This window comes from Strix aluco, chromosome 10 (assembly GCF_031877795.1).
Source record: "Strix aluco isolate bStrAlu1 chromosome 10, bStrAlu1.hap1, whole genome shotgun sequence".
Classification (NCBI taxonomy): Eukaryota; Metazoa; Chordata; class Aves; order Strigiformes; family Strigidae; genus Strix; species Strix aluco.
This window is the reverse complement of record NC_133940.1, coordinates 29,008,455-29,023,598: the sequence shown is the minus strand read 5'-3', so window position 1 is coordinate 29,023,598 and position 15,144 is coordinate 29,008,455. Positions and strand designations below refer to the sequence as shown.

General features: G+C 48.1%; 1 protein-coding gene across 2 annotated transcripts in view; it reads right to left on the bottom strand.

The window, feature by feature from the left end:
* LOC141927670 (rho GTPase-activating protein 20-like) overlaps nucleotides 1–11,677 on the bottom strand; it is a 33,989-nt gene extending 22,312 nt beyond the window's left edge. The window contains exon 1 of one of the 2 annotated variants that reach the window (XM_074834918.1): nucleotides 11,572–11,677. The gene's annotated coding sequence lies outside the window, so the exon portion shown is untranslated. Of the gene's footprint in view, nucleotides 1–126; nucleotides 146–11,571 lie in introns of those variants that run through there. The other variant, XM_074834919.1, reaches the window with a different exon arrangement.
* Between the last annotated feature and the right edge of the window lie 3,467 nt (nucleotides 11,678–15,144).

Sequence of the window (15,144 nt, the reverse complement as noted above, 5' to 3'; positions counted from 1 at the left end):
TTTAGCTGTGTATTTCTTGGCACTGGGGAGGTTGTGAGTCTAATACCCCTCATTCCAAACCCATGTATGGCCTACACTATCGGCTCGGCTGGCCAGCATGAGCGGGTTTTTTTTCCCCCCACTGACCTCTGCAGTTGAATGTTATTCTTCAGATAGTTAAGGTGGGATGGAGCCGAAAAATGACGACACCTGCTTAGAAGAGGGTGGATTTTCCTCCTGTCAAGAGCTGGTCAAAGCTTGCAATGACTGGTGCTGGAATGCTGCCATTTGGTTAAGTTCACATTCAGAAATGAAAGCAACATTTTTTTTAATAGTGTAATTTTCCTGCAAAACATAAATTGAAATATTTGTTTCAGAAACATTGATGCACTGTGTCTTCAAAACCTCCATGTGTTTTCTTCGACTCTAGCAGCTGCTGCAAGTTGACAGGAGCCAAGGAGCTGGCTGGCTCGGCCACCTGTAAGGGCCAGGTTGCAGGACCACCTGCACAGAAAGACGTGGCAGATCCACAGGACTTTGAGTTTCTGGGTTAATCCATATGATAGAGCTGCTGCAAAGCTGCAGACCATGGGGCTGGGTGGGTAAGCTGGCATGAATCCAGGATGTGTTCCAGTGGAAAATTGCCTGGCAGGAAGCTTTAAGATCCTGTGTGGCAGGAAGAGTTCCTCCAGAGCCCGCCCTCCATTTTACTGGAAGACTCTTTCAAAGCAATTCAGACTTCAGACCTGACACTGGACTGGCTTCCAAGTACCCAGGGGGGTTAAAAGCAGGAAGATCAAATATAGGGAGAGGGTTAATTTAGATCTACCCTTATTCTCAGAATCCTGACATTTTACCATGAGTTCTCTGCATGATACTGAGTGGAGCGACCCTACCAACGCGCCACTAGCATGGCAGCAGGCACCAGCTCACACATCCAAGAGAAATTTACTTCTCCCAATGCTCTTAACTCCACGTTCTGTTACTCATTTATGTGAAACATTTGGCTGTCAGTGTCATTCTCCCCATGTTAGACAAACAGTCCACTTTCTAGCTGTGAAGGTGGTGAAAGGGTAACATTCTTTAAAAAAAAAACCCTGTATTTTTATAAACATGGGCTCTGAATCAATTCCATGCTGACATTCAGATCAGTTAGGGAGGCTTATGTTGCTAAAGGCCCAGTCAGAGCGCAAAACATGGGCCGCAATGTCTTTGATTAGTTGGAGCATCAGATTGTTCAGAGCTAACAACACTGATGTTATTCTCATTCTTGGATGAATCTTGTGAAACACTCTCTTCCTACGAATGCTCTCATCACAGTACTGGTATGTTGTGTCAGAGCAGGTAGCAATCGCTGCTATTAATCAACTGAACCCAGTAAAGGCACATTTTTCAGTGGTCTACTGCAACAGAGCAAAAGTTACTGTATAAATGTAGAACGTGGTTATTTAGCTCTCAGACAACATTCAAAAAAATACTTAAGAATCCAGTTAAGAGTACAGAAACAATTAACCGATCGCCTGGGCTTGGATCCACCCACGTGAAAACAACTGCTGCTGCTCTTCCATCCAGTAATGAGTATTTATGTTAGCAGTGGCATTCCTACAGAAGTATCTTAATGAGATAATGTGAGACACTTCAGTCTCCTGATCTGGTACATCTCTTGTTTATGTGAGCAAAGGATGCTCTTACAAAGGGCCTCTACAAGACTGCGGTTGCATTTCTAGTTAGAAAACCCAATTAGAGAGAGACAAAGAAAGAGAAGGGGAAATTGTTCACTGCATAAAAAGAAATGGGGCATTAAGCTACACAAACTGAAAACAACTGGGCTTGCCATTTTATATTGATTTGCACTTAAAATGAGTTTAGGGAAAGAGCACTTGCTGTCTCCTTCTCCTCTTGTTCCCAGTCTTCATCTGCCACTCGAGAAACTACAAATTTGAATGTGGCCCCATGACCAGGAGCAGTTTTAGCGGGGGTTCCAAAGGCTGCTGTCCTGCAGGCATTCCCCCCTGGCCCGAATGGGAAATCCACTGCAGGAGCCTCAGTGCCACCTCGCTGGGAGGCAGCCTCAGCTGTGCCTGCCTGCCCTGCCTCTCACCCAGATGTGCTGTGCCACTCTGCCAGCCTGATCCTGGGTGATACTGCCCTGAAAAGCTACACTCCATCCTACATTGAGCCACCAGCTACTAGAGTAACAGGAATAATTACTGGTGGAGCACTAGTGTGAAACGTTTGCTGAGTAACAGAGCTGTTCAAGCATTAGATGTCTTTAGGAGACATCCAGAAATCGTGCTATGCCTAAAAGTGTAATCTCCATTAGTGCAGTGCCTACTGACTTTTGACACCAGGAACGCTGTGAGCAGACGCACTAGCAGGGCCTGTGCTGCGTGCTGGAAGGCAGGTAACTGAGGGAGTGAGTCTGCAGATGCACACTCGGGAGATGACAATAGTCTTGACAGATGGATTAGAGAAAGGGGGAGCAGGTTTCCCAAGGGATCTCCCACGTCTGTCCCGTGCTTAGTTTCCCTCAAGTCAGAGTGCATAAGAATACTGCGAGTGTAAGCACTGCAGGAGCTGGCTTGGCCAGAAGGCACACAAAGTCTCAGGGTGGAGGGCTGGACACGTTGCTTTTCCTGTGCAATTCGGAATATTTCCTGTAACAACTTCACCTCCCAGTCCTTATGGTGACAGCGAGGGCCTCATTTTGAGAGAAAGCCAGAGCAAAAAGTGTACCGTGTCTGTTTTGATGCCTGGCCCGCTGCACCTCTAGCAGTGCTACCCACAGACACAGGCTCCACGCTCTCTGCCTCTCAGCAGTGCGGCTGTATAGGCAAACTCACACCTCTGTCAGATATTCCACCCCGAGGCACCAGACGGGCCTCCTCCCGCTACGTGGAACAGGCAGGAGAAGATGAAGCAGGCTACGGCATCCAGCTCAGGTGCTGGCCCGCCAGCTGCGCTGCCAGGTCTCCCACCCCAGCCCCAGGAATGTTTGCAGCAGCTGCAGGAGCAGATCCACACGCTGTGCTGTGACACCACCCCGCTCCCAGGTCCCTGGCAGCTGCCACGCCAGCACCCCTGAGGGATGGGAGGCCTTCGTGGCTGCTCTAGAGACATTTCGGCGCAGGTGAATAAGGGAAGAGAAGCCAACTCCACGTGTCTAGAGGAATGCCCAGCGCTGTACATGCCCCTGAGCAGCTGGCCAGCTGGGAAGCTCTATCGATTGGGACCACGATTACCTGCCAGCGGACTGGCACGGGCTGCTTCTGAGACAGCGGTGGCCTTACCAAAGTGACACTCTGCATCTCCCTCCATATAACTATTGTGCTTTCCAGCTGATGGGCTCTAAACCACATTACAGTCATTATTCAACCAAGCCCTTCCTTACTTTTATATCATACATTTCTACTCCAGATTCGAAGTGACTTCTTGGGAAATGGAGAAACTGAGGCTCAGAATGAAGATTTAAGTAACATGCCCCTGGCAGTGCAGAAAAGTAGTGACAGAAGCCAGGCCTTTGTTCTGGAGAGGGCTAAGCTAGGTGTTCTTTCTCCTCCAAACACAAGGTATAACCTCCTGGAGTCATTATTGTGACATTTTCATTGCAAAAACAAGACCTCCAGTTCTTTCCCCAGAATGTTATCCAAAAGCACAGACAGACCCAACGACATCTGTCAGCAGACAGAATCAGAGCAGATCAAATCTCATGGAATATTATCAGGAATTCCTGATATCTAAACATTTGCCATCATCTACCTGTCCAAAGAAACAGGTCTGTTTGCTACCATTGGGGCTACAAGAAGCTTTTCCACAACAGGGATGACTCATCCCACCTAATAAGGAGCAGTATTAACTGCTCACGCAGCCCAATTAACACTACGCTAACTGCCCTGTGCCTCCTGCCACCCTGAGACTGGCAGTCCATTCCGTTTTCTGGCTAATGCAACCCTGTTTCAATCCATCCAGCCTCATTTTTCCATATTCCTTCATGTTAGGCAAGGACATGTGTGTGTGTCCATCTATATTTTAATAGCTCGCGCTACTTCACCTTCCACCGGGTGAAAATTCAGTGCCCAGAACAGAGGAAAAGAAGTGCAGCTGTTTTAGGAGCTCTTTGGGGTGAATTTTGCCAGCAGAGGCATATGGTGAAGCATTAACATTTCCTTGCAAATGCTAGGGAGAATCTTTAACTCTCCTGTCACTACTTTAACCCTTTGAATTCCTTAAGAGCCATGATTAGCCTAATTGATCAGAGGAGGAAGTGTAAAATAATGTTGGGTGGCCACAGCCCCGTATTTTATTTGTGGATGCAAATCCTCTCAGAGAGACTGGGCAGGGTTTAATGTGACTCAGAGCTAAGAAACTTGAGTGTAAATATTTATCTGAGCCGTTTTACACAAATTCATCTTCCCGTGTTGTTTCACTAATTGCTTCCCTCTTCTGCTAAAACACAGATCCAACCAAACTCAAACATTTCTTAAAATATGCAGAGCCCGATGGCAGTAAATCAGTTTGCAAGGACACACTTTGAAACATTTCCTTTTCCTTCCAAGAAACGGAGCCCTGCTGGTTTATTTTAAAATGGCCCATATAAGGGGGACTGGGAGAAGCAATTCTCGGCTGCCAAAGGCCGAGTGGGTTTTCCACTTGGAGGTGGCTGGGGATTAGTTTGACTCACACTAATCTGTTCCATGCCACTTTTTTTCCCTGCTCCCATGGATTACTTGTGCCTGCAGGGCCTGCCTGGGAGTCTGGAACAACACCAGCAGCAGATGGCAATGAGAGAGGATGTCCTGCGAAGCACAGAGGGGACTGCTGTCTCATGGAGCACCAGAGGCCTTCCTGACTGGAGTGGGTCTCTCTGAACAGCTGATGTAACGGTCCACGCTCTTAAATGACACCAGGCTGGACCCCAAATCGGGACACTTGGAATTTGTCAAGGCTTGGGTCGGTTGGACACAGCCTTGCCCGCACTCCTCTGGGAGCGTCCATGCCTGGGGATGAGTGCAAGGGTCTGGTCCCTGACAGCACCAGGGTCCTCAACCACAGTGAAACTCTCAACTGTCACTCAAACAGCAGGAGAGGTACCTAAAAAAGCGCCCAAAAACTTGAAATACAAAGACAAGGCCACAGCTCCCGTTCATCAGCTGTGCCTCGATAAACAGGCGTGGCACCTGGAGCTCTGTGCATCCTCACTGTGGCAGCCGGTAGTGGACAGAGAGGTGAAAACTGATGAATACAAGAATTAAAAAAAAAATCCTGCTATTTCTAAGCCTCAGCCTGCTGATACATTGTTGGTGGACAGAATCTATGAAAATTATGGGCAACTGCTGCTGAAAACACCCATGGATGGTCTTTTCTCTGCCAGTCTGAAGGTTCAGGAGGAAGGGGGACATCTATGTATTCTGGGGCAACAACAAAAAAAAAACACTGCAAGAAAAACACTTACTGCTGGTGAGGATGATTATTGGCTATCACCTTCAACGGGATTAGGCTCTGAACATCTGAATGGTGCACTCGGACAAAGTCTTTTTTGCATCGATATCAATTTGAAAAACTCTGAATAACACAAATGCAAGTCTTCTCTGTAGCTAGCACAGCACAGCAAATTGCTAATTGATGGAAACTTCAGAGATCAATACATGTTGATGTTGATTTAGAAATATTTCTTTCTGTACTTGGTGCTTCTGGCCTGGCAAGAAACCAACAGCCACCAGAGAAAGCGTTTTCCCCTTCTAGTACCAGCATAGGAGACCAAAAGCAGTGGGAAAAGTAAAACCTTGTTTTGTAAAATTAATTCACCTTTTCTTGGAGGTCCCAATGGCTTGGCTGCAATTCTGATGTCCAGGGCTGAGTAAATTTAACTATTTGCTGACAATGGATTAGACCAAACAGCTGCTGCCTATTGGGATTTTCCTGCAATGCTTATTCCCATGGTGAAAACCCACTGCAACAGATTCCCCCTGTATGTTTTGATAGAACTCTCATCACCCTTTTCCTTCCTTTGAACCAATGCTGAAAGCTACCCCAGGAACTTCTCACAAGGAATTCTTGTGTCTAGAGCTCTAAAGAAAACCTCTACATAGCTCTACACACACGTACGGTCTCCAGCATCAAGATGTGGCATGCTCTGGTTATGAGTGTAGCACCAAACAATTATGGGGTGACTACTGATAAGACTCGTGGGAAATCAGTGGGGGCACACTTTTACAAAGCCCTTTAAACCATTTAATTCAGGCTGGTACTTTGTGGTTGAAGTTTCTGCTGTAAAGTTGGATGTATATATAGCACTGGAAGGGAACTTGCTGGGTTTCACAGTATAAGAATTCATCACCGAGGCCAAAGTAAATTAAGAATCATGCTCTTTCTTCAAAAATGCAAATAAATAGTTCACTGAATTGAACTTTGGCAAAATGAAAAACTTGCAGAGCAGCCAAACCTGAGGAACAGAAAAATGTAACGCATTCCTTCATGTCTTTAAAATAACCCCCCCTCTCTTCCCCTCTCTTGGTTCAAAACTCCCCCTCCTGCCATATTAAAAATTAAGAACCCATAGCTGGGTCTCCTCGGCTACAGAATTACTCCAGCCTTTCCAAAGCAGGGCCTCTGAGCTCGAGTGTGCTGGTCCAGCCCTAGCCAGGGCCCAGGTTAACTACCAGTGCATGAAATGCACAGCACCCACGCTTGGTATGAGACACAGGATGATATAAACTGCACAAGGAAGAGAAAGTGTAAACTACAGACACTTTAGGAGGCAGCAACGCTGCAAGTCCCCTGAGCAGACAGCGCATGAATGCTGTGGTGTGACTCCTCAGCCCTCCCTGGATGCGTGTCCTGTGCCAGCTGCCACGTTGCAGCGGGGCACCAACACCCTGACAGACCGACCAGACTCACCAAGCCCTCTCCGCCTGCCTTGGCTTTCTCTCTTCGGGACAGAAGCAGGCCTGCTTCCCCGCTAGCTTCCCCCAGCCCCAGCGCAAACGTGCACGAACTGTGCTCCCAGGAAAGGTCCCAAGGTCCCACCTTCCGAATGAGGTTGCTGCAGGCAGAGGGTCTGCGGCTGACCCCATCCTCCCCCCAGTAACTGCCAGAGCTCTTGGTGCCCCTGAGTTTAAGAACCTAGTGCACGTTGCAAGTCTAGTATTCCTTGTCTATTTACAATGGCTCAATCATTTTATTTGCAGCTCAGTCATGGAAAAGACCTTGAAAAGAGTCAGCTCTGTGCATCTGGATTTCATTAGAGCTGAACATTAATGCCTTATAAGCATCCTGTTAGCATTACACAGACTTGGGGTTCTTAAATGGCACTCTCAGAGCTGCCTGGCTGAAAAACGGGTTAATGAAGAGCACCTCTGCTAGCACACACACTATGAAAGGCATTTTCCTCTTTCTGTTGCTTGCTCATCTGCCTGTCAGCATCAGGATGGGTAACACACTTAGTAACATTCACTGTCGAACTCCTCAAAACTCATGATAGGTTTGTGCTAAATTGCAGGATTTAATCCCACAGCATTTTGCAGTTGATGCAAATGAAAAACTGGCATCCCAGCCTCAAACGAGGATCCAAACATCCTGAATTTCAGTGGAGCTGCAAGTCTAAAGTTATACAAGCTGGGCAAATAAAAGTAGACTTTGGCTTAAACAATTGGACTTTTTTTGCCAGTTTTTGGAGTTGCAGGAGGACACTAAGGGTTGAACAGTGACAGAGGCCAAGGGAGAGGCATGGCTCAGCAGCTGGGCAACGGTCAAGACTGGAAAGGCAGGCAGGAGCAGCATTCCGTGAGCTGAGCCCACGTAAAAAAGAAGGTGCGAAGGAGGGGCGTGAAGAGCTGCCAGTGGACAGAGACAGGGAAAGGGAGAGGCGAACCGTGGAGGATGAATAGCTCAGAGATCAAATAGCCTGGAAGCAACAGGACAGTTTGCCAAGTGAGGCTAACAAAGAAATACGCACAATTCTTATAGTAAAAAGCTATGAACCAATGCGAGTTAAGTTGTGTGGCCTTAAAGAATGTGTCCCAGTTCTTTGATGACATGAGAGGTGGAAAAAGCAATGAAATCAAACTTCACATTAAGTTCCCTACATGTGCCCTACATTATTCCATACACATTATTCCCTAGGAGCAACTGGTACAAGCTACTGCAGAAATTCACAGATGAGGCAAGGCGAAGAAAGGATTAAGGCAGAAAATGTCTTGTTCCACTGAAGTCAATGATAAAATGCCAGTGCCCTGCAGCACGAAGGATTTATAAGAGCAGGCAGACATCTCCAGCGAATCAGGCAACCGCGAGAGAGCACAGTGACTCCTCACATCCCACGGGAGGGTACAGGCTGGGGTCAGGGCGGCGGTTTTGCTCTGGGACAGAGGGGTACAGAGCTTGCACCTTCTCCTGGGAGCACCCAGCCTGCGTGGCTGAGGGGCTCCTTGGGATGTCACTCCCTGTGCCTCTATTTCTGGCGCAGCCTGAAGGGCAGGCAGTGGAAAACTCCGAGAAACATTCTGTTTAAAGACACGTATTCTGATTCATATATTATTCCCCGCCTTCACTTCTCCTGGTATTTCTTTTTTACTTTTGCCTTAACCTCTACAGGAACTAGCATGAAAACTGTATCAGCTGAAACTAGGCCAAATATAGGACACATTATGGGGTACAGATGACCCCAAAGGCTTCCTAATCTGCCCCTTATGCCTCACTTCCCATTACTTGGGTTTAAAACATCTATGTGTAAATTAATACCTCCAGGCATGAGCATTTTTGTGGATCTTTGATAAATACTTTGTAATTTGAAAGAAACTTTCCAATTTTGAGGTGTTTGGAGCAGAAAACAATTGTCCAGCAAGGTTTACAGAAGAGCTACGTGGAATTTATATTTTCCACCACTTAGTGGTCAGTCCCTACTGGTTTTATTAATTTTCAGGTAGAAAACTGTCCTGAGGCTGAATAGTAGACTCTTCATTTGCTCCCCCTACGCAAGCACATGTGCACATACACGTCTGCACACACACACCTACACAAAGCTCTCTGGCTCATAAACTTCCCAATAAAGATGGCAGGCAACTTCAAAACCAAATCAAAACAAGCCTTTCAACAGGAATTATGAAAAATAAGTATTAAATCACAAAAACATCCTGTTTTGCTTCAGTTTCTCTCTCACATGCCCCAAGCTGGACTCCACCCTAGCTGTTTTCAGAGGGGCTAACTATGGGCTCCGGGTTTTGGAAACTTTCATGTCCTTATCTACCCTGCCATGTGCTCTCACGGGAACGTGAGGAGGGCAGCACTGTGGAGCCAAGAAAAGAGGGGTTGATCCCCTGCACACCCATCCCTGAGCCAGTCCTTTTTCCCACAGCTCTAAGATCCATCAGGAGAAAACGTGGAGAAGTGGAAGATGAACAGAAGTGGGGTTTACTGTTTTTTGTTTCGTTTTGTTTTTTTTAATCACAGTGACTGCCACAGTCTCCACCTCTGAAATGGAGAAGGTGCTGTTAAGCAGACTTGCTATTCGCTCTACTAGGCCTAAGTGCTCATATTGACGATGCTTTCATGGATGAGCCAAAGAGAACATCCTGAGGAGGTGCCCGGACCCCAGGCAGAGCACGCGGAGAGGTGGGGATCTGGCGAGGCAGATTTCCTGCCTTAGCCGAGAACCTGACCACGCAGACCAGGTGTGTCCCAGCTCTCGATGCGGATTGGATGTGCACCACCTCCAGTACCACCTCCCAACCACCTCTGCTCGCCAGCTTCCTGCCGGAGGATGGGGGCTCACCCAGACCAGAGCCACACTGAGCAATCCACCTGTGGGTTCATCCAACACCTAAAGTGCAGCAGCACTTAAAGACAGGTCAAGAGAAAGGAACTGTGCCCAGTGCTGATGAAGGAAGGACCTTCACTGAGCTCACTGAGAGACTGCACGGGAGGCAGAGACTATCATTACACCTCCATGGCTAGGGACACCTATCCAAAAGTAGGTTTTGCACCAATCCAGATAACGTGCTTGACAGGCATTCTCTGAAGCAGCTGACTCTCTGAAAATGTAAATCTTTTTAAACCAATAAACTTTAGTATTTGTTTTCCTCTTGAAAGGAATGTGTGTTCGTTTTTAAAACATCACTAGAGGGCGTTAAATAAATGGGCTTCCCAATCAAGCTAACTGCCTGTACAGGCAGTGAGATCTTTGAGAAAACTGTTTCGTTGCAAACCTTGGAGGGGAAGATTTAAAAGGTCTGTGCATATCAAAACGGCCTCCTGATCAATTCCTCTCTGGCTCACAAGCTGAATGCTTTATTTCTCTTTAGGTGTGTCCTGGAGAGCACCAGCCCGTGGGCCCGGGAAATGCACCCAGGAACTTCCCTGCAGCTGGGCACGAGCTGTGCCAGGTCTCGGCAAGTCACGCAGCTGTCCCGTGGCCAGGAACACGGCCCATTATACAGAACCCATCAGGTACCAGGGGCTTAATTAGCTCTGTCCTGCTGGACAAACCAGTGACCTGGTCCTTAAAGAAAACACTGGGAAGACTGAGGCAGTGCCTGGCAGCGCTCTACGCATCCCAGGGAATAGAGTTGGCGTCGGAGCGCCGTGCTCCCGCAGAGGCAGGTGCCCGTGGCCTTGCTGCTCTGCCTGCGCGAGCCGGTGGCCGGCTGTGATGCCGAGGCAAGGAACGTGCCGTTAAAGGCCCCATTTTCCACATCTGCGGGTGTGCAGTGCTGGCACATTACAGCAACACTCTGGGTTACACCAAGGCATCAGCAGACAGAGGTCTGGTTAGGAAAAAGAACGCCGAGGAATGTTCGAAATGTCGAAGATGGGAAGGTAAAGGGAAAAACAGACACCTCTGTCTTAGGCAGGGCCCACAGGTAAAAACTGCAAGTGCCTCTAAAGACCTGGCAGCAAAAGCTGCAATGAACCATCACCCTGGGTCAGGGTGCCTCTGGCTGCGGGCACCCTCCAGCCCCTGGCAAGCACTGTTAAGTATTACAACTAGTTGCGGATTTATTTTTTTTTGAATAAAACTTGCTATTTATTCCAGTGGAAACTCCCTGAAAAGAAAATAGTTCCACTCAGCTACTGTTTGTTTTGGATGATTCGTTTGAGCATTTCAAACTGGCGCTTTGAATAATGTTTACAGATTTCCCCTCTTATTTTCCATTCTTACGGGCTAACCTCATGCTAATACGAGATTCTATTGTTTGCTCTGTTGCGGGTACAGACCGAGCATCCCTTCCCCGCCGCCCGCTCCAGAGCACGCTCTGGCTTCCCCCGGCGGCGGCAGCGGGGGCGGCTCTGCCCGTCACCGTGTCCGGGCACGGCGCTCCCGAGGGCTCTGCCGGAACGGCACCGGGATGCCCCGAACCGCCGCGCTGGGAGAGCGGCCCCGTGAAGGGCGCCTCAAGCCGAGCGGCCCCCAGCCCCCCGCCCACCCCAACGTCCCCCGGGCCCCCGGCTCGGCGCACACCATCGCCGCCCCGGGGCTGGGGACACCGGACATCCCCCGCCTCCGGCCCCGGCTCCGGCTCCGCGGGCGCGGCGCCCCTGGCTGACCGCGCACTCCCCCCCCGGCACCCCCCCCCCGGCACCCCCCCCGGCACTCGCCTGGCTCCACACGGAGCTGGGGCCGCGGCCGCGGTCATGGCCGGCGCGCGGGACTCATGGCGGCCGCTCGGTCCCGGGGCGGCGGCGGCCGCTGCTGAGGGCGACCGACCCCGCGCGCGGCGGGGGCGGGGCCGGGGGCGGAGGTCCCGCTCCCCGCCGCGGGTCCCTCCGGCCATTGGCTGGGCGCGGGGATGGGCGGGGCCGGGGGCGGGCGTCCCCTGTCGGGGGGTGCCGGGGGGTGCCGGGGGCACCTGTATTGTTCCGCTTTGCGTCCCTCTTCTCTTATTAAATATCTGCTCTGAACATTTTGTCACTTATTTACTATGAGTTTTTTACCTTACTCTCTTTTTAAGTTTTATTTTTTTAAATTTTAGGCAGCTCTTCCTCCATGCTGGAAGGCAGCAGGCATGGCCCTGCGAGGGAGCGTGCGGGCACCCCCAGGGCGGGTGGGGCACGGGGGCCTCTCCTCTGTCACCCCCGTTAGTGCCTGACCCTGGGAGGAGGGTCGACACCTCATCTTGGGAAAGGCTTCTTTACCATCCTTTGCTACATTTGTTTGACCTCTTCCTTGATCTTCCTGCAAGGAAGCCAGTTAGTGGCAATCGTGCTAATAGATTTTATCATTAAGTTATTTGTTAGTGTTACCGTAATGTACAGGGAAATTTTTTGAAAGAGCCCCCGAAGTGGGGGGGGGTCAAGGCCCACTGAACGTTCGGAGTAACCACGCAGCTAAAGCCAGGAGGCACTCTGTGAAGCTCTCACACCAAGACTTTTAAAGCTCCTGCCATGGGAATGTTTTGCCATCATAAACCAAGCGGAGAGGTATGTAAGTGCCCTCAGAGACTGGCCCAAACTCCTCGCTGTCCTCCATTACTGGCGCTGCTTGAAGTGGGACCTGCCCGGGTGGCTGTCACGCGGGCTGGAGCGTCTGGGACCGTTTATCACTGAGAGGACAGGAAAAGCAAAAAGTGTATTCCCTCCCTGCCCCTCCTCCTTTTTTTTTGGTTTGTTGTTTTTGTTTTGTTTTGTTGTTGTGTATGAAGTTTCCTTTAGAAAGTTTTCTATCTGCATGGCAGGGAAATTTTGTCTCTGTGGGGAAGTCTGTTTGTGTTGAGGAAGAAGCCACTTGGGAAACTCTTCCAAGGTAAATGTGTACCAAGGGCGGATACTTTCACAGTTCTGTCACTTTGAGAAATACCTGTGCTATAAAGTTCTCTCTGGAGATGTGCTAAAAAGAATACATTGCATGGGGAGAACATAACTCTGATCTAGGCTGAGGTGTTTTGATCTCTTTCACATTATAGCTTCAGTCCTGCAAACAAGTACTTAAAGCGGTAAATAAACTGAAGCATTTAAAAAACAAAAGCGCACCACATCTCAGTCACACAGACTGCCAAGTGATTTTTGAAAGCTATGAAGAAATAGGAGGGATGCTTTATTTGCCACCTGGTACACTGTGGTCTGATCTTTGTTTTCTCTATGCATACAAGATTTGAAAAGCTGTGATTTTTCAGTAATGACATCTCCTCTGTCTCTAAACAACCCTTACAAATATTTCTGAACACAAGATACATAAGAGATACTTTTGAAAAATGCAATGATAGCGCCCCCCCAATGTGATGTGTTTTGTCTTTAAAAAGACAAAATAAAGCAGCCAGCCTTCCCCCAGCATACACTGATGGAGCGTTACTAACCGTGCAGTCCCTCCATCAGCTCTTACTCTCCTGAGAAATACCTCAGGAGGCATTTCCTGTAAGCGAAAAGGTACAAATGGGCCAGACAAATTTAAGATTGCAAACAATACTAGAGCTTATTAGTGCTTTTCATTCGTGTTTTTCTGTGTTTGGTGAAGTGGATCCACAATCTGATATGGCTCTGCCCACTGTCTTGTTATAGCAACAATGCTGCAAGTAAAACAGCACAGCCTTTTCCAAAGGAGCTCTCCAGATAAGATTTCTTGAGCTTTTCTTTCCAAAGTACCTCTTTCCTAATCTAGCAAGCAGAGAAAAGTTTCCTTTGCAGTGGCAAGTTTTTGTGAATTCTGAGTTTAGCAACACTCGTTACATTAATTAAAAATGCTTTAGAGCCTCTAAGCTTATTACACTCCCACTGGTAGCTTGATGTTTCTTTATTTCCATCGCATGGGCATAGGGTTTCAGGATATCTGTGTTTTCCAGATCAGCAAATGCATCAATAACCAAGAGAACATTTCTCCTAAATTTATGAGCAAACTTAGACAGAGGATCCTCTTCCCTCCCCTTCGCCTCCTGCCCAGGAAACATCCATGAATGATCATTTTCTGAAGAGCAGTTAATCTTGGTAAGAAAGAGCTCAGAAACAGCCTGCTGTTTTCTCAAACTAGTTTGTTTTGCGGTATCACAGCAGCCATGTAGAGGATCAGATATGGAGAAAGGAAATAGTTGTATCATGCTAGGGTGCAAATGCTGAGGCACTCTCTCCAAGGAGCAGAATTAGTGATATGGAATTTGGGAAGCTCATCTCTGCTTGTGTTGTCTTTGCTTGTGACTTTGTTGCTCTGCTCCATCATCTGCCTATCTTTCTGAATCGCTCAGCAATGTTGTGGTGGTTTTTTTTTCCTTTTTGAAGTGTGAATACACATCAAACATTTTTTAAAGATACAACTGCTCCAAGCCAGCCAAATTGGCTGCAAGCCTGGATATTATAGGGAGGAATTCAGTCTTGGAAATATGACATCATCAGTGGTCTCTAGGTCCCTGGTGTCTTTTGCAGGGGTGCTGAATGTCAATGCTCCACTGAAACAGCCTTTTCCAGCAGGGAAGCCCATGTGCAACCAGATCAAACCCAGCTTGTTCCAACTGTAGCTGTTGGTAAGTTTTTTAAGAGTCCTTAAAAAAAAAAAAAGAACCCCACACCTCCCCAGAAACAAAACCCCAACAGTTGGGGATTTGTTTTCAGAAGGACGTTCAAGATAAATTCCTGGAGAACTGTTATTTCAAATCATTGTGCTTTGGAAAAAATGCAAACTGCATTATCACATCTCAGACAGACCCAATTCCACAACTCTGGCCCCATCTACATTAGAAAATAAAGAATCAGCCAAGGGATTCTGCTCCAATGCAGTTGTTTCCTTTGCTGGTTATGGATTTGTTTCAAAACATAGTGCAGTCCAGTCCTCATCCTCCTGTGCAGGCAGGGAAGGGCTTGGAATACTTCCCTTGTTTATGGGACACGGCTGAAAACTTTGCTGCTGCCAGATCTCCTTCACCCTGTTGCATGAGCATCAAGTGATGAGGCCTCTGTCTGACGGGAGTGACTCAGAGACAGGCCAGCCCTGAACAGAAGTAAATTTCTCAACAGATAGGAATATTTTGCTTTAATTTTTCTGAGTTGTTATTTGATAGTGCAGAGGAACTATTTGAAAGAATCTGCCAACATACAGGATCAACAAGTAAATTCATTGTGCTCCGGAGTTTGCTTTCCATACTAGAGTGCTGCAGAAATACCACATGGCTGGCGATTTGTCACGCTGCTGACACTGCTACCTACAGTCGTAATGCACTGATGTTCAGCGGTCCTAATTAGATGTTTGCT